Raw genomic sequence first — 17780 nt, 5'->3', positions numbered from 1 at the left:
TAAAATCATTTGAAGATTATTTCAGAATCATTTCCTATTTTGAGGCCGTTTTATTATCAGATAGGAACTATTTCGGTATAAGTTTAAGTGCTTTTTCCGGACTATTTCGGCAATATTATTGAAATCATTTCGCTATTAAGTATCTTCCCTATGGACACGCTTTTTTCCAAATAATTAAAACTGCAAGTTTTTCGAGATATGCCAAGATTATTTTGCATGTGGGAGACTTAAGCAATGTTTGAAAATGAAATAGTACATAATATTTCGGGACGTGTACTAAGGACCAACCTATTAGAAAAATTCCATTTTTTATTCGATTTAGACTGGTGGTTGGAGAGAAAAAAATAGGGGAGCGGTACTTTATGATAGTTTTTTTTTAATTATTAGTAGAAAAAAACATCTGCAGTGTTTAAAGAGGGATTTTTTTTTTTTTTTTTTAACCCGAAACGTAGGAAAAATCCTTCGAAAAAGAAAACTATAATTCAAATGCATTACTCTATCACCTGAAAATGAAGAGTTTTATTTGGCATTTAAAAACAAAAATACATACAACTACATACAAGTATATGTATAACGATAAAAATTTCTTTGCTATTTACCTTTTGGCCTTAAAATGGAATTTTAGTCCAGTTTTCCCTTCTTTTTGCTCTGTGTCGAATCAAATTTGGAACGTGGCACACATGCGCCGTTGTCGTTGTTGCTTTTGTTATAATTGTTGCACAGCAGTTGATGTCGTTTTTGCCACGTTTTTACTGTTTTACTACATTAACAAATGATTTACTTTTGTAGGTTGAGTGACAACCGTTGTTTGATTTTGTTTGTTGCAACTTTTGCCGCTTTTTATGTTTGGTTTTGATTTTTTCACGATTTCGTTTAACAATTTTACTATTTTGTTATAAGTTTAGGGTGTTTACTTGCCAGTGGGTTTTTATTGGCATTTCGTGTTTGAAATTTAAATTTGATTTCATGCTTTACATTACACTTTGTTTACTTTTAATAAACGACTCGTTTTCTAACACGAGCCAATTGACATTTGGCCTGACGTCCAATTTACTAAGATAGAGGCGTTTATTTTTATAGTTTTCACTTTTGCTGGATTACTACAAAAATTTAAAAGAGAGATAACAATAAAATTTAGCTATATGATGATAGTGGATTTTAAGTGATTTTGATTCGAATTTTGCGGTATTCATGATTTGTTAAAAAATAAAGAGAAACCGGGTGTTCGGGTCAAATTAAAAAAAAAAAAATATGCAAAAATACAACTTTTCTATTTGCTGATAAAAATTTGTTGTAGCTCAAAATTTGGCTGGGAATTGGCGTTTTTTAGACAATTATGAATAAGTATTGGTACTTGTGAACCCAGTTTCTGAAAATTCGCCTAAAATATGTATGTCTCTATAAGCCAACAGCAAAATATATGAATTTTGGAGTTCATTAGACTTAAGAATTAGGGGGTTTTTTCTAGAGCTTCTAAATTTGTTCTGCTTGCTTGGAAAAAAATTTCAAGTGGAAAACAAAAACAAACTAAGAAGGCCAGTATTTCCAATGCAAATAAATTTTTATGCAATTTTGGGAAGGTAAGCAATGCCACACTCATTTGAGAAGAGCGCTATATCTTCGCCATTGTTTCAAGGCAGTGGATACTCTATTCTTGTTGAAGTATTCCTTTATATGAAAAAGATGAACCGTAGTGGAAGAGGGTGATGTGGAAGTGATGGGAGAATTGAGTGCGAAGGTAGAAAGAGACAGGGATATGGGAAGACGGAGAAGTAGAAGAGGCAGGGAGAAAAACAGTTGGTGAGGAGTGTAAGGTAAGGGTAAGAGGAAAAGGAACTGAAAATTAGCAGGACAAAATGTGGAGAAGGGAAGGATGTCGTGCACGGAAAGCAAAAGGCAATGGCGGAAGCCAATACGATGGGAAAGAATGAATGGGAGGAGTAGCAGAAGGGTAATGGAAAATGGTGTAAGCTAAGGAAAAGAGAAGGAGAAGGAAGAGGAAAAATGTATGCAAAATTAAGAAAGTTTGTAAAGAGATATAGCCAAATCCGTTTTAAGGGTTAAGCCCCCATTAAGTAAGTATAGAGAAAAAAATATATGGGGGAATGCAAAGAATATGAATATCGGCAAAAGGAGCTGAGGAAAACGTGGAAGAGGGCGTGAAAAAGGAGAAAATGAAGCGAAAGAAAAACAAAAAAAAAGATGATGAAAATTAGGAAGAGAAAATGAAAAATGGATATACTAAAAAAAGAAAATAAAAACAAAAAAAAAATCTTTGTTGATTTTCCTTTGAAAAACCTTGAAGTAGTCACGATGCCTTGAGTATAATTTTAGATAAGTGCTTTTGCGAAATTTGATGCACATATGAACATAACTGGACATGGAATAGATTTGTATTCGAAATCGAACGATAAGCCCACTTTATCGATTACGAAAATTTAAAAAAATGGAACAAATATAACCGATTAATTGACGAAACTTGATGAGTGTGCCTATCGTGATGACGCAAAATTTACTAAATGTCGCAAAAATGGGCTAAATTGGTTGAAATCCACACCTAATTTGTATACATAGCCTATCCACCCGTCCCTCCGTTAACACCATCACTTGAGCAAAATTGTAGATATCTTCACCAAATTAAGTACACACACATATATGAAAAATAATAATTATAACCACGCCCACATTCTCGATATTTAAATTTTCAAAAAGTAGAAAATACTGAACAATGCATTAACAAACACTGATAAAGTTATGAAACTTTTCGGGTGGCTTAATTTTATAAATCACAATAGAAATATAGTAAACGTATGGGAAAAGGGGGTGTCATTCCCTCTTTTTAAAAGAAGAAAATTTGTAAACCTTTCAAACCATAAATCAGCTGCTACTGCTTCGACTCTGAACATGAACAGAGCATAGAGCAGAGCCGTAGCATAAAAAAGTGTTAGCATTTCTTACGCTCTGCAACGAGCTACGTCGTATTTTAGAGCAGAGCAAATAGCAGAATAAAATCTCCAAATGAAATGCTATTTGTATTTACTACTACTTGCTCTTGTAATTGTTGAGATGCTGTTGTTTTTGTACTTGTGGTTTTATTTGTCTATCTTTAGGTTGTTGTTGTAGCTTCTTATTTTTGTTGTTATTATTTTTGCATAGGGACCTCTGTTCCCACGTTGCTTTCCATGTTGTTGTAGCTAAGAGGCAGCACGAGAAAAGATAAAGTTCTGCATAACAATGTCCAAACGAGCAAATAGCAATCAACTTTTTTGCTCTCGCACCACATAGCATTTTATTTGGAGTTTTTGTTCTGCTCTTTACTTCGCTTTAAAACACGCCTTAGCTCGCAGCAGAGCATAAGAAATGCTATCACTTGTTTATGCTGAAGGTCTAATTATACTGACAAAACAGCACATAGCATGTGAAACATAGACCTGATTATACTTTACGTAGCGTACAAAGACTATCGCTGCCAAGGGCAAACACACCCACAAACAAAGTTAGTATGTAAAATATACGCAAACACAAGCAAGCAATATGGTTTACTCTGAGAGTGATGCTCATTTTTCTACTCTTTGCAATAACAATGTTAACAGCACCAAGCGTGAGAGTCGCGCGCACAGCCTATACATGGAAATCAAAATTCAACAGACTTTCATGCCATGCAATGCAATGCACTGCGTAGTCTAATCAAGTAACGCAAGTCCCATTTGAACAGATATTTTTTTTTGAGAGCAATATTGCTGTGCCCTGCTATGCTATGGAAGTATAATCAATCCTTAACGCTTTGCTCTATGCTCTTTTCATGTTCAAAGAAGCAGCAATAGCAAAATAACTTAGGTGGTTCAAGTCGCGGGCAAAACAACAACACAAGCTTTTCAACTAGCAAAAAGTTTTTATAAGTGGGGTCAGATTTTTGGTGAACTCTGCGAATTTATTTCTTCCAGGAAAAGCTTTACAGTGAAAATTAATCTGCCTAGCCGCTGCCGATCGAAGTCGGCATAAGACTTATAGGTCCCGTCCGCCAATTTTTAGGGAAAAATTCAAAAAGGAGCGCGAATTTAATTAAAAGAGGCGCAAGGTCTAAATTTCATCAGGGGTAAATCTTGCCAAATAACTTTTGTATTTAATGAACTTTTCCACACAGATTTAAAACAATATGGGCGGTTTATAAAGAATGAAATTAAAAATTTACAGAGCTGAGGACAATGATACTAGGTTGAATAAATGTAGAGAAACGTTTTCAAGTTATACAAATTTAAGGGTTTCCAACAATATTTTATCAAAAACGAGATATTGTGGAAAATTTCTGACCACATATTCATGTCTAGCGTGTAAAATACCAAAGAAAACAGCTATCAGTTTCTTATGTACATAAAATTTACTGGACATGGTAATTAGCGCCTGAAATAGGTATGATTATTAATTTAATTAAGTCACCTTGGAAGGAATTGGTAACATTTTTCGATTAAATATACCTATTTTATAAAATATGCGGACAGACGCGCAAAGCAATCATTGATCAACCCCTCTCAACATTTGATTAACATTCTAAGCTAATCGAAATGCTGCATATTGAATGAAATATCAGATGAGGGTGGTATGTGGTAAAAAACTACATAAGCATTTATAGACCTGAATGCACTTGAATTTAATTGAGTCTATAAGAGTTAGCTAACAATTTGCAACCACAAATAGGTAACTGAGAGGATTTTGTTGTATTTTCTTTTTTGGCAATAATTATTTAATTATTTTAACTTAACACTTTTTGGTATAAACAATTTTGTGTATTCAGTCAATCATATTTTAACTTATGCTCTTTGTTGTTTTATGGGTTTTACGCTCCAAATATAGCGCCTTTATTTTAAATCAATTTAATTAAAACATGAATTTACTTGTTTAATAATACGTACAATTTTTTACTATCACTCAATAAAGCACTCACCTTAACTTTGAAAAGCAAACCCAAACATGCACAGACAACAAAAATCAATGCAAAACGTCAACGAACCGAAATTCGCGCGCCTTTTTTTATCAGCAAAAGAATTTCTTTCACTTCGCCACCACTAATATTTAGATGTGTAGCTATAAATCTTTTATTTTTAACTTTTTTTCATTCATACATAAATAATTCAAATTTCCAATATGCAAATCACTGATGTTTTCTTGCTGCTTCAAAACTTTTATGCTATGATTTTATGATTTTTATACACTTTCTTTGTTTTAGGTTTTTTTTTTTTTTTTGTTTGGAAGCTATGCATGCCGTATTCACGGCTGCTGCCAATAACAACACTGAAACACTACGATAAAATACGCACGCACGTTTATATGCCTCTCACAAACGAATCGACTAGAATTACACTTGCCCAATCCGTAACAATGCCGCCTCTGTGCACGTCAAACGACAGACTAAAGCAGGCCGTACACGGCCACAACGATGATACCCCAAAGCACAAAATACAAAACACAAGCACACAAAAGTCAAGGCAGAGCTGCCAACAGAGCACCTACGTCGCAGTAGCTGCATGACATGGCTACAACACAAATAGCAAAGTAAACAGCAGAGAAACAGCAAAAGTGGCAGTGGAAACAAGCATAGTCATAACATACATTCATACAAACAACCGAAACAACCCACAGCCGGTGTATGGAGAATCAACAAAAGCCAACACAACAGACAACAAGGCAAAAGCATAAAGCAAGCATACAACAACCAACACAGAGGCCGCAAAAAAACCGAGGGCTCCCCAACAAACTTAAAAATGTATGAAAACAAGACATGAGACAGAGTAAAAAAGCAAAGTCAAACCACAAAAACAACAAAAAAACATATATACAAACACCTCCATACAACGCCTTTGTAACCAAAATCGAGAAGTTTGCAGCGACTTCTCACAGTCAACGTAGGCAGCAATAATAAAGTAGAGTGAAGCAATGTAAAGCTTGCAAGTCAAAGCAAAAAGGCAGTCATACCAAAGTGTATCTGTGTGACGTCGTCACTCATTCACTTACACAAAAGTCAGACAAAAGCAGTGAGGTAATGAAGCGTAAGTAAGTAGTTTTGTAGGAATGAATGTAAAAAGAGCCAAGCTTTTAGTGGAACCCGCACACAGTCACACAAATAAACCTAGTCAACTGCTTGCACATCGAAATGTGCTTGAGTGTGTGCGGGTGATGTCGTTGACAGAGAATAAAAATGAGACTGAGAAAATGTGCAAGTGTTTGCATGCTTCTATGTGTATACGTATGTATGAGAATGTCGTGGCTAGTGATGTGACGGCTTAGAATCAACTTATTACTTGTCGACAGTGCATGTATGTGTAGGTACATATTTTTGGTACGACATCAAAAACAGACAACAAACATTTTACAACAAAACAAATTTACGTTTTTGAATGCCAACGACGACGGCAGTAAAAGGCAAATGTAATACACACAAAAACTGCAAATAAGAACAAGGGTAATTTGAGCTGATCCAGGCTTTATGTGTATACCCAGTAGTAGGTTAGGTTGTCTTAGGCTGTGTAGCATCAGCCACAGATAAGTGGATGGCAAATAGTAAAAACAATAATGCAAAGAGTTCGGGAAAAATCCCGAAATTATCTATCAATGATCCCAAAATAGGCCAAAATTATAACGGAATAATCTCAATATGATCTGAAGGTCCAAGATAATAGAAATGATCCGGAATGATCTTGCAGTTATCCCGAAACAACCATGACAAAATATCGTAAGCAATCCACAAGTGATCCGAATATAGTCACAAAATAATACCGAACTGGTCTCATATTAATCCAAAATGGTCTCATATAAATGCAAAGGCTATCCCATATTGATGAGAAGATATTACGAGATGTTCGCGAAATCGTTTCGAAGTGATTACGATATAGCAATTAAAAGATATCAACTGAAACCAATTCCGAAACTATCCCGATATAGTTCCCAAGTGATTTAGAAATGGTCACGAAGTAATTAGAAACAAATTCGAAAACTATTCCGAAAGTAGCAAAAGTTTTTTTTAAATAATACTGATTTCATTTCTGAAAGGAACCCAAAATATTATTTACATTGCCGACAAAGTGCCGAAAACAACATAAAAATGATGGCTTGGTTAGTACTGAAATAAAGTAGAATCAGTCCCAAACTTATCCTAAAAACAATCCGAAATTAACCAGAGATATTTCCAAATGATTCTAAAGACAATCCCGAAATAGTCTTGATATGATTTCGAAATTAACATGCAATAGTGCCGAAATTCTCCCGCAACAATTCCGAAAATATCCTGACATCATACTTTTTAAATATTGTCTAGAACTACATTTATGACATGATCATCATCATCAACCACCTAAGCGATTTTGGCCGAAGCAAAACTTTTGATAAGGGATAAAGTCTTTCCGAGCTATAGCTTTTCACCCGGGAAAGCAAGAGGAAATTCGCTCGATTAAGAGGAAAAATGGGATATAGTTTAAATAAATGTTTGGCATTTGTAGTGGCGTCATTTCTAATTTTATTTTTTAGCGCTATGTTTAACTTTTTTGAAATTTGTTTCATAAATTGCACTAGTTCTCGAGAAGACATGTGGATACATATATAATTGTATAGAACAACAGTTTGACCTTAAAAGAGACCGAAAGCTTTCAGCTTGCCTAATTATATATAGATTACAGGCAGAATAACCCATTCTGCCTGGATCCGACCTCTGGAATGTGACATTATACAGCCTTCTTCCCTGTGCCATACCAGAAAGCATATTTCTCTTTAGTCGACGATTTTGATGCATAATAAAATGAAAGTCCTAGCTGACAGAACCTAAACACAAGCAACAAAAAATATAGGGATGACGCGAATGTAATGATAGAGGAGAGTTCCTTCTCTGTTACGGTATATTGCGAAGTAAATTCCAAATAGTTGTCAGGAGTAGTGTACCTTCATAAGTTGATGGAACATGCAGTAATGTGCTTGATATTGTATTGAGTTCTGAGTGTAATACATCAATATATGACTGGATAAGTCACCGTTCTCAGACAATGCCTATAAAGCTTTTACATATCTTGAGAGGATAGAGTGTGCCAAAATCTTTGGAACCCTTAGGCAATGAACAGGGCAAAGTTATAGATATTTATGGAAAGGAAATTAGGGTAAACTAAGGAGGTTGATACAGTAAAAGTGGGACTATACCAGGAATGAATACAATCAAGCCCTCTGAAGAGACCCAATAAAAAATCAAGGGTGGGCATTTTTTAGAAGCAGTTTAGAAGTATTTTTATGTGAGAATAAGTAGTCTAGTGTGAGAAAGGATGGGATTGATATAAGGATCTATCCAGGATCTACAAAAAAACACAGCAAAGAGAATTTAAGTATACTGCCATTATAAACAGCGCCAATCCGGTCCGGAATCAAGAAAGCTTTGAGCATATGACAAGAGTTTCTAGTTATTTTATAATATAAAACATGATTCGTGTTATGGTGTATCAGTCTGGTAGTCGAATAAACTTCTGGTGACTTTGTATCCATTCAGCCTGTCTTAGGTCTTTACGAAAATTCCAAATCAATTTTACCCAAAGTACAACGATGTTTGTTATTTCCTGCAATGACTTTGGCGCTCCCACTACTGGGTGCAACAAGAAGAGTTGTTGTAACAGAAGCTTGCTGGCGCTCTGTTGTTACAATGTTATTAAAAACTAAATTTTTCCTTTGAAATAGCCGTTAGCATAAGTGAGAGTGGTTGCTTGGGTTTATTTAGTCGTCTGTTAGTTGCCAACGTTTCATATGCAACTCATGAACATACATTTTTATTTTTTACAAAGGCATGTGTAATAGACTGGGTCGATTTCTTAATCAATATCGCGCCATTGATTTTTCGATAGGATTTGAGCTCAGGAAAAAACGTTCCACTACGCATACCCAAAAAAATAATTTTCGAGCCTGCAAAAAAAAATTACGAAAGGGTAAATTTTTCGACCAAAACACTCCCCAAAAACCAAAAATAATTTTTTTTACAAAAAACAGTTATCGCCAACGTTTTTACAACAGTTTTTTGAAGAAAAAAATATTTTAAAAATATTTTTATTTGCCTTCAAATATTATAATTTATTAAATTTTAGTGAGCTCGAGGCAGTTTAAAATATTGAAACACAGTTTAAATTTTTATATTTCAATTTATTTGGTCGATATTTCGATCTCATTCTGAGATCATCCTCAGGATGGGATCACCAGCATCACCTGTCGTAGCAGATATAGTCATGGAGGAACTACTATCCAAATTCATGATGGAAACTGCCAACAAACCGCGCTTATTAACTAAGTACGTTGACGACTTGTTCGCGATTGTTAGGACACAAGATGTCGACAAGATGCTCAACGATCTTAACAACTTCAATAAATCAATTCAATTTACAATAGAAACGGAAAAAGATGGAGAGCTACCCTACTTAGACACTCTTATTATCAGAAAGAATAACAAATTGTTGATTGACTGGTATAAAAAGCCCACGGCATCTGGAAGACTTATTAATTTTAATTCAAAACATGACAAAAAAACAATTATAAACACCGCAAGCAATTTCATTAGAAGAGTTCTCTCGATGAGCGACACGATTTTTCACGGAAAGAATATTGACGAAATAAAAGTAACCTTGACAAAGAATGACTTCCCTATGACAACCATAAAGCAATTACTTCGAACATACTTTACCGAAAATAAGGAGAGAACCAACATAGCCAAAGGAGAGGGAAAAATATACAAATCAGTAGTTCATGTTCCAGGAATAACGGAAAGAATAAAATTTTCAAAGCTCTATGACAGAGATAAATATCAGATCGCGTCAACTTACAAACACACGCTAAGAAAACTCTACAGCAATACAAAGGATAGAATTCCCAAACAAGAGAAGTCTGATGTAGTTTACAGGATTCCGTGTAATGGTGACGGGTCCCACTTATGCAAAAAGGTATATGTGGGGACAACAAAAATGAAACTCAAGACAAGGATTTCCGCTCACAGGTCAAATGTGAAATTAAGAAGCAGTTTTTCGGACAATAAGACGGCATTGTCATCACATTGCGAAGATACCGGGCATTATCCCGATTTCGATAATGTATCCATTTTACACGAGGAGAAAAATTAAGGCAAAAGATATACTTTAGAAATGCTGCACATAACGAACACCCCTAATGACACGAAAATGAATTATAAAATAGACACTGATCAGCTGGCGCGCGTTTACCGCGACTTAGTTTTAAGACAACAACACTGTTCTAGTTAGAATTGCAGCTCAACACAACAAATGCAGTGGGATGACAAATATATATGTACATATGTACATTTGTATGTTAATGCAAATGATTATGTCTTTTTGTTCGTCATCCTATGTATTGTTGTTTTTGTAGATTTTTGTTTATACTTACGGTGTTTTAAATTGTTTATATTTTCATATTTATTTGACTTCTACGCTTTCTTTTTTCGTACATCTTGTTAGTCGGTAAAACATATTCAATTGTGTAAGTGGTATTATGTTTAGGGTTTGAAAATTGTTTACATGTTAACTAATTGTTGTTTTTGTCCACAGTTCCTGAGGATGATCTCAGAATGAGATCGAAATATCGACCAAATAAATTGAAATATAAAAATTTAAACTGTGTTTCAATATTTTAAACTGCCTCGAGAAAAAAATATTTTTTCGGTTTTGGGGAGTGTTTTGGTCGAAAAATTTACCCTTTCGTCATTTTTTTTTTTGCAGGCTCGAAAATTATTTTTTTGGGTATGCGCAGCGGAAATTTTTTTTCCTGAGTCCAAATCCTATCGAAAAATCGATGGCGCGATATCGGTTAACTTTCGTCCATACAAATCGACCCAGGTTAATGTGTAAGCTGTGTTTTACCACAGCTAACAAAAATTTTAAATTATTTTCTAAGTAGTTACATACGCAGAAATATTTTCAACCTATGCATATTCTTCATAAAAAAATACAAAGCATATTTTTTAGGCCGAGCTTCTCTTCCAATTCGCGTGTCTTGCTTTTGAATTTTTCCCACTTTTTATGCCGACTCCGAACGGCATCAACCAGAGAAACAAGTTTTTGTTGAGGAGAACGTTTTTTCTAAAGTATTTGCTTTTGCTTTTCCCTGAACTTGAATCCAGGGCTTTTGGCATAATGGGACAGCACGCTACCGCCGCACCGCGGGGTTCGCTCATTAATTACAAATATTACACACATTTTCGTTTAAATTTCATTTTTTCCTCTAATACATCGCAACACCACTGGCGATGCGTCTGAAATTTTACTGCATCTTCGCTCGAACATTCATTTATGTAGTTTATTAAGTATTTTTGGCAGACCAACAACAACTTTGGGATACTCGTTGCTGCTTATGTCAACGTCATTAGCAATATAGCTGCCATTTGATGTTATTTGATGTCATAAAACACATAAAAATATCATAATTTTTAACCCAAAGCTGACGAAAGTTTTCTAATATTTATGCGACAAAAATGTGTGAAAAATAGCTTGAGTTTCCCCCGCCGGAATAAGATCGGAAATTATATGAACAGACATTGAAAGCGAACCAACCCAAACTGACTTGGAACGACAAAAGTAACTGAGACCAAACCGAAATCGGCATCGAAATAGTAAGCCAAACCGAAATTGGAACTGGAACTTGAACTAAAACTGAAATTAGACGCGAGCTGGAATCGGAACGGCAACCGAGATTGAATTGAGATTGGAACGTAAACAGAAACTGAAATTGAAACCGAAAACGGAACCAAAACTGGAACCGAACAGATATATAAACCGGGACTGAAACGCAAAATAGAACTGAAACTAGATTCAAATATAAAATGGGTCCGAACCTAGAGCCGTAGCCGAAACTCAAGCCGAATCTACAATCTAAAAGGAGGTCATTATTAAATAAAAAATATATAGTAAATACTTTGTAGCGATTTTCCCCAGAGGAGACTTCAGCCAAGCATTTATTCCAATTTGCGACGTGCTACTTTTTACATTTTTTACTAATTGACTCGGCGTACATATTTTAAGCCTGTTCCGAACGACAGCTGCACGGCAGATATATTTTCTATCAGAAGATTTTCAAGGCAGATATACACTCGAAGCGTTTGCTAAACCACTGCCGAGGGGCGACACCGTTCAGGAAAACTTCTTTCTAATTGATTTGTTTGATGTCTCTTTACCCTGGGCTCGGACCAAGGACCTTCGGAGTGGAAGGCGGAGCGAACTACCACCATACCACGGGTGCCACAAAGTCAAAACTCGAACTGGACATTGAGTCCAAACTGAAACTATAACTGAGCGTATGACCGAACCCAATAAGGAACAAAAACCAAAATTGGATCTCAATCTGGAACCGAAACTGAAAATTTACATTAAATCATAAAATCAAACTGAAAGTAGAATCAAAACTTTATTCAAACTGGAACTGAATTTGAAACTAGAATAGAAATCAAAGCTCTCACTGAAACTAGAGTCAATACTTAAACCAAAACCGAAAACCGAACGAAAACTAAAATCACACACGAAACCCGTCCGGACCCCTTATTTGAAATGAAGAATGAAACCGAAATTCATGCAGGAACTGGAACGTAAGTCACAACCCGACCAGAAACCGAGTCCCGAACCAAAATGAAAGCTAAACACTATCGCATTCCCTGTGTTTGAATATCATCGCCATTGATGCGCTTTACAATCATACCAGCAACCATGAAGTGTCAGTTTTTTGTCTGTTTAATGTAATCAGCTCTTACTTACACATGCACACACACACCGCCACCATCATAACATTTAAACCGCCTTTATGTTAACTTCCTGCCAATTGGCGGAAGTTACCAACGAGCGGAAAGTCTGCACATTTACGAATACAAAAACATATCTATTGTATGTATGGGTGTATGAGTGTTATCAGTGATTATGAACGTCATGACAAAAATTTGCGCGTTTATTCATACATTCTAGTAACAATATACAACACATAGATACATATATACATATGTATACAAACATAAAAACATTAAAGTAGACATTTATTTAGTAATTTGCCTGGCATTCAACGTTCATAATCAACAATGGACAATATTCAATTGTGGCAACGCATTGGTCACATCAACGCAGCAGCAGCAACAACAGCAGTCACAACATGGCACACCAAATTGCAAACATTCAATAAGCCAACATTAGCGTCAGCGTCAGCAGTCTACGTCGAAGCCAATTTAACGTCAACATCAGCGTTAGCGTTAGCGTGATTTGCTGACATGGCTCACTTGACAGTTTTAGCTATTTATGATGTTGGCCCTATACATAAATACAAGTACATGGCGCCATCAACAACAACCGTCATTTTTACTAAACAACAATAAAAACAACAACTATCTTTAGAACATAACATCGTTAACAACCAACAAACAACTAAATGACAACAATAATGTTGACAATGAGTGGCAAATTGGCTGAACAATAACTTTTCTCTCTTCTCCCAGCTCTATACAAAGACTTGCGTACCCGTTTTGGCCCACTAGCTGTCTGGCTTTGTTCCGTTTGCGACATATCTATGTTAGTCGTTCATTAGTCGTTGTTCCGTCATTTGATAATTTGACGACTTGGCGTATCATTCGTTGTTTTTTCGGATGCTCAGTTGATTGTGCATTTCATATTGATGTGCGTCTGGAAACTTTGTCACACAGAGTTAGTGGGTGGTATTGATGATCATAGGCAGTTAACCAGGGCATATGAAACTAGTACCTTTAAAGAACTGATTGCCTCACATCTTTGTTAAGATTACTTAAGCTAAGCTTTAGTGGTAGTTACCCAGCTAGGGTAAGTTCGCTTACACTTCATTACAGGCTTTAATGTGATACCTCATTGAATACCGGTGAGCTACAATTATTTTCTTCGAATAAGACTGACTTTGACCTGAATAAATCCAACTAGGCGACCAGTTTTGTATAGCTGTAGCATGCTTGCCTACCACACCAAAGGTATTGAGTTCAAGGTAATCATCGAGTCAAGTTTTTTCAATCAGAAGAAAAAAATTTTCTAAGCGGGTTCGCCCCTAGGCAATAGTTTGGCAACTACTTCGAGCGTACATACATATGTCTGCCATGAAAAGCTTCTCAGCTAAAATATCATCTACTTTTAGATGCCGTTCGAGGTCGACATGAAGCAAAGAGCTCCACTCTAAGACTATACTTCGCAATCCTTGAAGTTACTGCGCCAGGAGGACTTTTCAGTATACTGAGGTCTAATGGACCGTGACCCGCAAAGACCCTAATTATCAAGGACAAATGATCCTTGGCGAATCCAATAATTTCGGCAGACCGCTTGCCATCCATTTCCGACCACAGGATTTCACCGCCCTACAAGAGAAAATGTATGCTTATCTGGCTCCATGTCCATGTCTATAAGAGCACGTTACAGGAGGCATGGAAGAATTTCAAGTCCATACTTGTCATACTGGCCTCTGTTCATGGTAAGAGGTCTTTGTTACGGTCGCGGACGGGATGATCCTTATCCTTAAATAGTTTTGGGCAATCGCAGGTAAGGCCAGGCACTTCCACACCACCATCGATCGAACCCAGAGGTTTCATTCCAGTTGACTGTCCGAGTATATGTTAAATTCTCTTACCGTAGTAACAATGGATAACATCCCAACCATTGCATCCTCAATTACACCGATTTCCTTTTGGTAAAAAGAGCAGTTGAAGATGCGGTTCTTGTGCTGAATGACTATTTAATTCCTTTTAACTTTCACCCAACCATGAACCAGTTAACTGGCCCATTGCTTAGTTTCGGTTCCACATTTCATTCGCCTCTTAAGGGAATAAAGGCGTAGAATCCTCCGTCTACCATGTTCGAGAGCCTATAGAGCTGAAGTGCTTAATAAGTAGATAATCAAACAGCCTGAAAGAACCAAAATTGGAAAAAAAAAAATCCCAGCTATCGACAACACGAGATCGTTAGATGGGTAAAATTCATACTAGGATGTATTTCGATTCTTATAGGAGTAAATCCGTATTCCAATTGTCCTAGCTATCTTTGTCAATGGGATATTCCTGACTACACCGTGGGACATTTTACAGGGCCTTCTTGGTGTAATAACCAGGAGTTCTGAATCATATTAACTCTAATAAGACGCAGGTGTTCCTGTTCTCTTTATGCTACCCTCAATTAGCTTGCGCTGTTTCGCAGTGTTTGGTTCATTGGGTTTATTCTTGATAGCAGCTGTCTTGGAGCATTATGTGGAAGGTAAACCTCGTAACTATTCGGGGATTTTGTACTGCAGAAGTAATTGGCACACTCTGGGGGCTATCTGGAAAGCTTCACGATACGATGGTCACACTGGTTCTCTTCTACAGTTTTTTGGTCGGGTGTGTAGCGGTACAAACTTCAAGAGAACTACCTGATTGATGTGTGAAAAATTAGGGCATCTGGGCTACCCGATCACTGCAGGGCTTGCCAGGTTTAAATACTGGGGGGATACTCAACTTCCGCTGGGAAGAAGCTACAATGATCGGGTCGTGGAAATTGAACTTGCGGCTTGCATCGAGCGAAATCCCGCCATCTAACCTTCCCAACCAACTTTGACCCATTTGTGAGCCAATTACTTGTCCAGTGTTTCTGATTTATTCCTTTCCTTATTCGTCTCTCGAGGGAATGACTATTCTGAAGCTGGCGCAGGGGCAGTTATCCACCGGACTTTTGTTCAGTATGATATTCAATCCCAACGCAGGCCTTGTTCTTAGAGTGTCGATGATACCAACTTTGTCTTCCTAGCCCTACCATCCACATTGTCTCTCCAGAACAGGTTGCTGTTCAATATAATTCATAAATACTTCCAACGGTATTTCCCCAACGAAGGTAACCTGAAAGCGAGGATACTCCTCTTGAGTCCACCTAGTCACCGAGATCAGAGAGCCCTACAAAATACCGCGGATGCTGTCCAGAAATTCAGCCCTGAGAATGATTTCTAGGCCACCCGCATAGGCCGCACCTCAGCAGTCCCAGCTTTTTAGCTCTGCCGGATGCTCGTTTACAACCACAACCTAGAATAGAGGAGTTATGACACGCTTTGTTACCTGACTCTGTTAACCTATCTCTCAGTTATGCCCCCTCTTACGCTTCGCTGCAACAATTATGTTGCATAGAAGCTTTGTCAAAGAATTAGACCAGAGCCACGTTCGACTATTAAGCCAATACAATAGGCTTACTGCGATGCCGAGGACTCCTGGCCCGTACTTAAAGATCAGAATTCTTCTCCCACGTTTTTCTAGTCCATAGTCGGTTCGGTAGAGGAAGCACGCCACCATCACACCACGGCGGCCCCAGCCCCGTTTACTATTTTTCAGGGCACAAGAATATCCTTGCCGATTGTCACACTGATATCATGCTCCGAGAAAGCACTTGTGAACTTACCCAACTCACAGTAAAGATTTTGGAATTATGCAGTATACAAACACAGGAGTTCAATGAATATGGATTCTGTGAATCGAGTGAGATGCGACTCAATATTTGCCTGCTCTAAAATATACCACCTCGCTATTGAACCGGCCCTGTTCACACAGCATTCATACAAGTTGTTGTGCGTAAAAGTTAGCAAACGGCGAGAGTCAAATTTCAATGTTGGCAATAAAACCAAGCACGTAACAGCAAACGCAAAAACAAGTGCCGCCACAGCAGTCAGCTTAGAGCGCAAACAATGCAGCCGGCAATTGCCAACGTGACGCTACTTTGCGACCGATCTAACGCACACACACCGACAGTGGAGCAGAGCGGCGACTTAGCGACTGACCGCGCTGTCAGCGCTAGCATTGCAAAGCGAGCGCTACTCAACTTTGTGTGAGCGTGCATCATGTATGTGTATTGGTAGTTGTGTGTTGGAAGCAGGCACTTCATTGATTAGATTTTCAGCTATCACCGTCAAATTTACGCGGCAAAAAAACTTGATTACAATGAAGGATATCCTTAAAAGGGAAAATACCAACAAAAAACATAAATTTGAGACAACGAAGGCGTGCAAGTGTGTGTGAATGTGTTTCGGAATTACGAGCATACTAAGCGTATGAGCAACATTTGAATGGGCCATCATCAAACACACAAAAAAACATTGAAACAAAAGCAAACTTTATGTGCCAATAACAGAGTCATTCGAGTGCAATGTGTAAGCTGGACATCTCCGATTTTGTGTTGTAAGCGGTGCGCATTGTTTTTTCATACCAAAGTGAAGCACCATTGGTGCCATACTGCATAGTTGCAACGTTGTGATATTGCGGTGCTTTTGGCAGTGCTAGAATATTGGCTGTAGGCACTGCTCGATATTGTGTGCTCCGTACATCTGTGGTTGTTTTGTTTGCTTCATGTTAATGTCTTCCTTCAGCTTGGTCTTTTGATGTTGTTACCGTTATGAATGTCATTACAAGGTTCTACCAGTATTATTGATAATGTTGATAAGGTTCAAGTAACATAATATTTGGAGTAACGGTTGAACTCGGTTATTATAAACCGATTCAGTTTCTAGTAACAAAAAAATGTCCAGTGTGTTTAAATTGAAATGCAATTAAATTATTCTTGACCGATTTTCCGTGATCCCTTATAAATTTTTGTTTAAAAACATATTGGTATTGGATATGGTTTCGGCGTTGCGTCATCTTCAGCGTGCCTTTTCTCTCTCTTTACTAAAGAAGGCACTACGCCGAAATGGTTTATCTTTAAACGAAAATATCGAAGAGATGCCGGCTAATAAAAAAAAAAAAATACAACACCAATGACCTTCAG

General features: G+C 37.1%; 1 protein-coding gene across 14 annotated transcripts in view; it reads right to left on the bottom strand.

Moving 5' to 3' along the window:
• Positions 1–17780, bottom strand: part of LOC137233656 (collagen alpha-1(XV) chain-like) — a 1316768-nt gene that overhangs the window by 1190596 nt on the left and 108392 nt on the right. For 8 of the 14 annotated variants that reach the window (XM_067756865.1, XM_067756879.1, XM_067756880.1 and 5 more), the window contains exons 1-2: positions 4943–5388; positions 600–1100 (exon numbers count right to left, since the gene is read on the bottom strand). The gene's annotated coding sequence lies outside the window, so the exon portion shown is untranslated. Of the gene's footprint in view, positions 1–599; positions 1101–4942; positions 5389–17780 lie in introns of those variants that run through there. The other 6 variants (XM_067756875.1, XM_067756877.1, XM_067756871.1 and 3 more) reach the window with 5 other exon arrangements.

Source organism: Eurosta solidaginis, chromosome 5 (assembly GCF_040869045.1).
Source record: "Eurosta solidaginis isolate ZX-2024a chromosome 5, ASM4086904v1, whole genome shotgun sequence".
Lineage (NCBI taxonomy): Eukaryota > Metazoa > Arthropoda > Insecta > Diptera > Tephritidae > Eurosta > Eurosta solidaginis.
This window is presented reverse-complemented; position numbering and strand designations above follow the sequence as displayed.